This window comes from Notamacropus eugenii, chromosome 1 (genome assembly GCF_028372415.1).
Source record: "Notamacropus eugenii isolate mMacEug1 chromosome 1, mMacEug1.pri_v2, whole genome shotgun sequence".
NCBI classification, from domain to species: Eukaryota; Metazoa; Chordata; class Mammalia; order Diprotodontia; family Macropodidae; genus Notamacropus; species Notamacropus eugenii.
This window is the reverse complement of record NC_092872.1, coordinates 363,205,897-363,212,560: the sequence shown is the minus strand read 5'-3', so window position 1 is coordinate 363,212,560 and position 6,664 is coordinate 363,205,897. Positions and strand designations below refer to the sequence as shown.

Here is a 6,664-nt window from a genome sequence, read left to right as displayed (position 1 = left end):
GGCTCAGTGAAAGTAATAAATGAAATTTGCCCATGTTTCTTCACAGTTAGTGACAGTTAGGATCATAACGCAGGTCTACTGACTTTGAGTCCAATGTTCCTACAATCCAAGTTCCTAATAAGTGAGAGAATACCTGGTTACTCATAAACTGGGGATTCTTAAGATTTTTGTGTCATATCCCCTTATAGCACTCTTTTGTTGCCTACATTCATAATTGAAGGAAATATTAGAGGTTAGTGAAAATATTTAACTTTTCTCTCATACAGGTAATCTGTCCATAGGCTCATTAAGGTCAGTGAATCCCAGGGCAAGAAACCCTGTTATAAAAGGTCCTTATAAATGGTTGCACTGAGATCTGGATTCTCCTACTATCTTCCCCATGATAAAGGTCAAAATGACTCATCTTTGATCATATATTTCACATGACTTTACATGGTCTCATTTCCGGTGGCAAGAATGAAGTAGACCTAAATTATATAGGGAGTGTCATAATAAATTCTCCCTTCTTTCCTGAAAGCTGAAGTCAGAGCAGTGCAAGTTGTGAGAAATACTTGTATTTACTCATATAGATTTGTAGTACAGATAAGAGTTATAGTATAATTTTATTGGCAGGAGGAGGTAATTAAAATTTAAATGCTTCTAATTTATAGTAGAAAGCACAGAAGCTAAAAGCTTTAAAGGAAGGGTTTGTACCATACTCCATGAACTTGGTTTAAAAAAAAACTATTTTACCTGCATTTAAATAGAATTGGTTTCCTTTGTAATCCTATGCATTTTACATTCAAAATATACATTTAAGAACATTATTCTGATAAAGGGCTACATAGGCTTCACCAGTGCCAAAGAGGTCCATGACACAAACTTAAGAATACTTAAGTTAGTGGGTTGAGTCCTCTCCCACTTTTTAAAACATTCATTTAAGGTATTTCAAGTTGAAACCACTAAATGTAATCTAGGCAAGTATATTTCAGGACTGTTATTATCCTGTAAAATTATTAGATAAAAAAGTTTCAAATTCTATCACACCATCCTGTTTGTGAAACAGCGGACCACACATGCTATTTTAGCTAGGGAGTCAAAGTATTCTGCAGCGTGTCAGTTTAGCCAGGTAATCCAATCAGATGCACATTCCTATTATCCCTGAAAACATTAGGCTACTTTAGGCAAATGTGGCTGTTAAGCCAATGATTTTCTAATGCAATTGTTGTGAAGTTGCTTTTTGAATGGGTGGGAGGGAAATGGTATAAAAAGAATCTTGAATTTCTGAATTGTGAATTAAAGGAAGTCACAAACTCATGCAGTTTATCTATTTCAAATGTACTCAATAAAACTGAATGCATATATAGTAGTGGCAAGAAAACTTTATTTGAGGAGTAGAATTCATTGACACATTTGTTACACAGCATATCTTGGGTGAGATTTTAATACTGAAAAACACATAAAAGTGTGGTGTTTTGAAGTAACATTTTGAACACACATTAAAGTCATTTTTTTATTTACCAGATTTTCAGACTTCATCATGTAACACAAACTAGCAAATAAATACAACATTTTAAGTGATTCTTAACGGCTTAAATTCTTTGTAGCCCAGTCTACTTTAATCTAAATTTCTTAGTCTGGTTCAGGAACACAATTTATTCTGCTTCTAATCCAATTTTTAAATCATCACCCTTAACTTTCTGCAAGCTAAGAGTTCTACCTTCTTTTTTCAGCATCTCAAAAATATTTTAAATTATCAAAAGGGTTTTTGTAAAGAAGTGCTACATTTAATATACTTTCTTCTCTTCTAGACGATTATCTTATTTTAAGTAAAGGTATGAATATGAGTGTGTGTAAAATATAGAGGGTGATATATACCTACAGACACACAGACACAGATACGCACACACCCCCACCTTGTATTCTTTGATTCAATTAACATTTACTTATTGTCTGCTACGTTCCTGGAACTCTGCTACATGTTTTGGATGCAAAGACAAAAATGAAATCTCTGCTTTCAGGGACTTTCATTCTGTCTTCCTCATAGATGACTTGTTTAAATAATCTTTCTGAAGAACAACTTATTTAATGTCATATAAACAACTTGGAAGACTTGAAAACTTTGATCAATGTAATGACAACTCAGAATTCCAGAGGAGGAATAATGAAGCAAATTACCTACATTTTGAGAAGTGATGGACAAGATGTAGGAGGATATAAACATTTTTGGAAGTGGCCAGTTTGGGAATATACTTTGCATATTTATGCTTGTTATAAAGTTCCCCCCGCTTTTTTGGGGGGGATTGATTAGAGGTCTGAAAGGGAAGGCAATCAAAAGTAAATTAAAAAAAAAACACTTGTTAATTGAATTTTTTTTTTTTACAAGACAGACGTGTTTAAATCCTGGCTTGATCATTTATAAACCATGTGGGTCTGGTCAAGTCACTTAACCTGAATGCCAATACATGAGAATAATAACAGCACTTATATCACAGGTCATACAGTTATCGTGAGGATCAAATGAAATAACCTGCATAAGGAACTTTGCAAAATGTTAAGGAACTCTAAAAATGTTTTTTAAAAAAGTATTCCTTCTGATCACGGGATGCCTCAAATGGATAAAGGTGAAGCACCTAATATTTAAAAAAAAATGTAAACACTACTTTTAACCACTAGGATGAAAGACCTGTTACTCCTTATTGCCTAATGCCAAATCTTCTTGTGGAAGAAGTTTGCATTTTTACCCTCAATAAAGTTGGGATTCAGCCATTGTATAGAGAGTATCATCCAGTGTTCTGTATTTCTATTTTCTAAGCAACCTAATTCCCAGCTAACTTTAGAGAGGTTTATCACTGATGTTGGCTGTGGGTTTTAATGAGCCTAGATGAGAGGAATACAAACACCAACTAAGTCACAGCACTGAAATGTTTAAAGTACTGTGTAAAATATATTTTCAGGGTTTCAGGAATTAAAATTCCTAATGCTCTTTAAAAACAAAAAATGCACCTTACTTTAAATTTGCTGAAATCATGCTACAATAATGTAAGAATGAATTAGATCACCTTGGAAAGAACGTACTCTAGATGACAATGTTAAATCCACGGTACACAAACCTTCCAACAAAGAAACATATAGGGTAAAGCTTCAGTACGTTAGGCAATTCTACATATATTGATGATTGTTCCTTGGATTTACCCTGAATCATTTGAACCTGAAAAAGAAAAACCACAAAAAATTACTTAAGACACAGAAAAAATGATTTAAGACATCATGCAATTTATACAAGTTTGTAGCCTAAAATTAGCAGAAGCAAGAGTGACAGACATGGAATACATAAATACACAAAGAGAGTTCCTTCTTCACCAAGACAGTTAACTCATCAATGATCTAGTAGATAAGGAGACCCTCATGCATTTGAAACTATGAGAAAGTCACTTAACTCTCCTGTACCTCAGATTCTTCATCTATAAGAATACTGGGTTCGGCTCAATGGCCTGTGAAGTCTCTTATAGCTCTAAGGCTATGATTCTAGAGAATTATCAAGAGGCACATGAAAGTTGCTGGGGGGCAGGGGAGCAGGGCAGGCCTCACCCTTGTTAGTAGCATTTGTATCCAGGTCTCATAGATTCAAAACCCAGCACTCTACTCACACTACACCATGCTGCCTCTACAGAACTTTTCATTAACAAAAGTCTTGAAATATTCAATATAATTGAACTGTAATTTATTTTCAGTGTTTTTGGATCAATTTCCAGGAAGGGGTTTATTAAAGAATTGCCAACAGCATCTGAAACTAGTTAAATCAATGTTTCAGTTAAAAAAAATAACAAAAGTAGCATGGTATGGGCAAGATAACTGGAGGTGGAGTAGACTTAAACTGAAGTTCTAAGTTCAGGCTCTGCCATTTAGCCAGGTATGAATTTAAGCAGTTTTATTTCATCTCTCCAGGTACAAATGAGAAGTTGAACTATATTATCTCCAAGGTCCCTTACAGCACTAACATATTTAGATACAAAAATGTTCTTTAAAAGAACATTAGAGGTTTTAAACATTTTTATCGCAGTTTTTAGTGTTCAGCAAAAATTTCTCCATTTGCTAAACAATATCTTGACTGCAATGCTTCTCTTACTGTTGGTTGATAGATAATGACATGGAAGAGTCACCATCACCGTGGCAACAGTATTCAGTTGGTGTCAGAGGAATATTGCACATAATGCTGTTCGTCCTTTAACAGCCATGCCTCAGCTTCCTCTGGAATATGTTCTTTCTGCAAGTCAGGTGTACTCAGGGGCACAACCAACCCAGAGCATTCCAAGACTGCAGACAATTAAGACATTTTTGTAAAGGATCTTAAGTGCTAAGGGATGAACTAAAGATTACAAAAGTCCTATTGAAATATCCTGATCAAATTCCTTCATGACAGTATTCTTAATATACCTGAGTTATAGACCTTTATTGGACTGCAAGCTCCACTTTGGTAGAAATTGTCTTTTATCTCAATCTCAAATCTTCCCCTTTTCCCTACAGCACTCAGCAGGAATACAGAGACCCTTAACAAATATTTCTTGAAACTGAATAATAACCAAACTAGAAAGGCAGCATAGTATAGTTGATGGAGCACTGGCCTTGGTGTCAGGAAGACCTGGAGTTTAAGACCTATCTCATCTGGACTCTCCTGCCCCATCACCCTAATGCACAAAGCAAGACATGGTAACAGAATGCTATCTGAAAATGAACAGACCGTTTATAATACTGTTTCTTTGGCACTGCCCCCAAAACTGTTTTACTTAAAAATGTTCTTCTCAGAATCACTTACTGATGTTAGGCAGAAAGGGGAACAATAAATTTATGAGCTGCACCAATTAGTGGCATATATTTAAATTCTCATGTCTGTTGTTCAAAATTTCAGAAAAAGCCCTATCTTTTCTGGAGTTCCTTTCCTGTGGGTTTCACTTATGGCCCTGGACACATAGTACAAACAAAATTAAACATCCTTTACAGTCATATATAACCCAAATAATTAAAAAGAGTAAAAAAATTCTATACCTGCCCTTTCCTATTATCAATTGCTTTTACTCAATGTTTCTTCCATAACTGGGCCAATTTGGAGTTAATTCCACAGTGAGAGAACTTGAAAGGCATGGTTATGATTTTTATTCCTTGAATTAAACCCTGCCACTCAAACCTGAAAAAAATAACAATTAAAAACTGAAATTAGGAAAATTTGAAGTTCTGCTCTAAAATGAACAAAAGGAGCCATGCTGGATTCGTGGCTTGACTTGATCAGGCAGAGGATATGAAGGCAATATACGGAGCACTGATTCTAGAGCCATAAGATTGGTTATTAGACCCCTGTCATATTACTCATTGCCAATGTAACCCCAGTCAGCAAACATTTAATTGCCTATGTGCCAGGCACTGTGCTAGATGCTACAGACACAAAGGCAAAGAAATATAACAGTCCCTGTTATCAAGGAATTTGAGTTCAACCAGGAGAAACAACACGTAAGTCTATCTATAGACAGATATCTATCTGTATCTATTGTTTATATATTCATACTCATTACGTGTGTGTATGTGATCGTACACAAATACATATAAAGGATAAACATGTCCAAAATAAATGCGGGGCTAATTCAGTAGAGGAGGGAAGGAGAGGACTAGTAACTTTAAGAACTGGGGAAGGCTTCATGCAGGTGATGCTTGAGGACAGGGATTCCAGGTGAAGGTGGGGGAGTGGATTCTGGGCATGGGGGCAGCCAGGGCAAAGGCAAGGTGATGAGAGCAGAACAGAAAGCAAGCAAGCCCGGTGGAGTCTGGAGAGTACTGCATAAGGAGGATGGGAAGGCAGGTTGGGACCAAGTCATGAAGGGCTTTGAAAGTAGAACAAGAGGAAACAAAATTTTTTCTATGTATTTTTCTCTCTATATAATCATATATGCATATGTTACATATGTAGTATATTGTAATATATATATCTATATATATTTCCATATATTTTATCCAGGAGGCAAGAAGGGAAGCACCCAAATTTCCTGAATGCCTACACTATCAGCCCCGGGCTTTAGGGAAAGCATTTGGTCGGCTAAGCAGAGCAAGGACTGGGGTGGAAGGGAGGTTACTGCCACGAGGCGGCTGGGACCTAATCCAAGGGATTAGGGGCTGGAACAGAGGGGTGACGGGAGCTTGTGGGCCTCAGTTACTTCACCTGAGATCCGGAAGACCTATCCTCACGCCCCGCGGGCGTCCGCCACGTGACCGTGCACTAGCCCGAAGGGTTCCTCCTCCGCAGGCCAGAAGGAAGCTCCAACCACCAGGGGGCGCCCCAGCCTGCGCACGAGGGCGGGATGCCAGGAAGAAGGGGCCGGGCTCGCGCAGGGCCGACCGCCGCGGTCAGGGAATGGCCCAGCCCCCCGCACTGCAGTCCAGACACGCTGCCCCCGTCCCTTTCATCGCCTCCTCCGGGCCCCGAAAACGACTAACCTTAGTTGCAAAGAGATGGAGACGGAGCACGCGCCTCTCCTCTCCTCCTTTCCCGCCCGGTCCGCAGGCCCGAGGCCTCACGGGCCGCATTACCATGACAACTCCAAGTCATCATCAACCGGAAAAGGAAGAACCGGTTACAGGAAATGGCGTACACGCGGTCAGCACCGTCTCTTTCTCCCGCCCCTCCTGAGAAGTTGGT

The 6,664-nt window shown here is 38.3% G+C and overlaps 1 long non-coding RNA gene and 1 other non-coding gene across 2 annotated transcripts; both read right to left on the bottom strand.

Annotated features, from left to right (window-relative positions):
- Positions 1 to 1,343: 1,343 nt before the first annotated feature.
- On the bottom strand, positions 1,344 to 6,589 carry LOC140518299 (uncharacterized). Its single transcript, XR_011971895.1, has 3 exons — positions 6,188 to 6,589; positions 5,026 to 5,164; positions 1,344 to 3,190 (listed from the first exon to the last, which is right to left on the bottom strand). It is a non-coding gene; the product is annotated as an uncharacterized lncRNA (long non-coding RNA).
- On the bottom strand, positions 4,032 to 4,305 carry LOC140521842 (small Cajal body-specific RNA 13). Its single transcript, XR_011973123.1, has one exon.
- Positions 6,590 to 6,664: the final 75 nt, after the last annotated feature.